Source organism: Podarcis filfolensis (genome assembly GCF_964270895.1).
Source record: "Podarcis filfolensis genome assembly, chromosome: 12".
In the NCBI taxonomy this organism is placed as follows: Eukaryota; Metazoa; Chordata; class Lepidosauria; order Squamata; family Lacertidae; genus Podarcis; species Podarcis filfolensis.
The window spans coordinates 38449372-38451977 of record NC_139614.1 but is presented as its reverse complement, the minus strand read 5'-3'; the positions used below and the strand labels follow the sequence as shown (position 1 = coordinate 38451977).

The 2606-nt window shown below is 43.3% G+C and overlaps 1 long non-coding RNA gene across 1 annotated transcript; it reads left to right on the top strand.

Annotated features, from left to right (window-relative positions):
• Positions 1-255: 255 nt before the first annotated feature.
• On the top strand, positions 256-2054 carry LOC310745328. Its single transcript, XR_014540083.1, has 3 exons — positions 256-528; positions 1356-1439; positions 1521-2054. It is a non-coding gene; the product is annotated as an uncharacterized lncRNA (long non-coding RNA).
• The last annotated feature ends 552 nt before the right edge of the window (positions 2055-2606 follow it).

Below are 2606 nucleotides of genomic sequence, written 5' to 3'. Positions count from 1 at the left end.
ACACTAAACTGCAAAAGCTGAAACATGCAGGTCGGTTGTTCACCACACAGTGGTGCTCACAAACCCCAAGACTCCTCATTTCAAACTCCAGCAGCTCTTGACCATTGTAGGGTATGTGGAGTAGAATCTTCATCATGATAAATGGTGGTGGGCCTTGGTGATGTCCCAAACACGCCCTTTACTACTGTATTTTCATTGGTGGAATGTTGCAGAGTATGTGACAGGTGACATGGGCATAGCCAAGGTGGGGCAGGGGGGCAGCTGACCTTCCTAGGTCAAGTAAAACAAAAGAAATACAGTGGGGCCTCGGTTTACGAACTTAATCCGTTCCAGAAGTCCATTCTTAAACCGAAAGCGCTCTTAAACCGAGGCGTGCTTTCCCTAATGAGGCCTCCTGCCGCCGGTGCCCTTCCACCGTTCGGATTCCGTTCTTAGACCGAGGTAAAGTTCTCAAACCAAGACACTATTTCCGGTTTTGCAGCGTTTGTAAACCAAATCGTTCTTAAACCGGACTGCTCTTAAACCGAGGTACCACTGTACTTAACTAACTGACCAATCACATCAGTTCTGGACCCCCCTAACAAAGTCCTGCCCCTCCTCAACAAAAATCCTGGCTCTGCCCATGATAGGTGACCAGCTGAAGAAGCCGGGGGTGGGGAGAGAGAGAGAGAGAGAGAGAGAGAGAGAGAGAATTGCTACAGGCCATTTGTACTCAAGGAAAGGGCAACCATGTGGAAGATGGACCCAATCCAAGCCACTCATTCACTTTTTTGAAGGGAACACCAACTAGAAATAGAAGTTTCTTTACCAAGCATATCAAAAGGAAGCCGGGGGGGGGGGGGAGTCTATCAAAGCACCCAGGATATTAACGTCTGTGGGTTAACAGAATGTAGCTCTGTGAAAGCCAAATGCCAAAATCATGGAGTTATATTTTTGTCTGACCTTGATTTTAGCGTTTTCTTACTCAGCACGGTTCACTTCATATTTGTTTTGTTTTAAAGTCTGGAATATTTTGCATTTCACCTTAATAGTTCCACTCTGTTTGAAATGTTTATATAGCGTGATTTACTACAATATGGATGTGTAATTATGTGATGATTAGACAAAACATTTCTGACAAGAAAGGAAAACAGTAGTTAATAATGTTTTCCATCTGTCTGGTAGAACTTCACTGAAAAGGCAGCCCCTTTGCATGGACCAAAGACCAAGGTTACACCTAGATGAGAGCACGGTAGAAGCAGTAATGCCTCCATAAATTCATTCTGATCGCTGCTCACACATTTTTGGAAAGCATTACCATCTGTTTTGCAGATAAATATTACAATAATTAATGTCAGCACATGTTTACATTACAGAATCTTAGAAGATTTCCTCCCTTTCCTCTGCAGAAATAAAGATGCCTTTTAAATGACTGGAATGAAACGCACCATCGTTATTAGGTAAAATGGGTGTGTGTGTCAATAATGGCTCCTTTTATTACACAACTCTGAGACATTTTAAAGTTTCTGTTCTCCATTTAGGGCAGAATTCTTGGCTGTCATGATTGTACCTAGACCAAAAAAGAGCTGAAAACCTGCAGATCTAGCAACAAAGACTATGCCATCTGTGACCTTGTGACCCCACATTGGCAAATATTTTGCGCAACCCCCCCCCCCAAAAAAACCTCTGTAAGGAAGGGAGCATGTATTCATTCAAAACTCAAGTCCCCCTAAGGGACCTGATAGGTGCTGTTGCTTCTAGAACAGCCACTTTTGCAGAATCATGGGGTTCAGTCGGGAAGCCTTGTGGACTGCTCTCTTCCCCTCCGCTCTGCCAGGTCTGCTGATTAGAGGGGGGAATGTACATAATGTTGGATGCCACCCTGGCAGGCCTGTGGGAATTAATGGACAGACTTTGGGAATGTTTTGTACGGAGGTGCGGAAATGGCGTCTGTCTGTTTTGATATGGCTCTGGGAGGAGTGCAAAATCCACACAGGATATAATAACGTTTGTTTTCAACCCGCTTGTGGAGACTACCAGAGGTCACAAAGAAAGGAGTAAATGACAACAATAACAAGATGTTATTTGGACGATGGAAGAGAAGATGGAACAGAACTGTGAATATTATTTGGACAGAACTGTGAACATCAAAGCAGCAGCAAGAGATCCCTTTCTGAGCTCGAAGCATGGGTACCCCCAACAAAAATGTAAAAATTTGGCTGTGTAATTTGGAATTAATGTGATGTGATTTGATTGGCTTGTTAATAAAAAATTTATCTATCTATCTATCTATCTATCTATATATATATATATATAAAATGTTGGATGCCACCCGTCTCCAAGCAGTGAGAGATTCCAGGACTTCTAGGTGCTTACTGAGGCTTTGCGTTTCCTCTGTCTCCTGAGGCACAGCAGTGACTGTAAATATGGTTTATTTACACATTGCTACAACCTGAGCCTAACATAGAGGGGTTCACAGCACTGACACCCCCAAACAGATCTTGTTTCTCCCATAGTTTGGATTCCAGCAGAAAGCAGGCCTGGTTCTCTCTCTAGCTAGCTGCTTTACTTCTAGGTCATTTCACCACAAACCATCAACTCTAAACTCAGACTTCATCTTCTTGTCG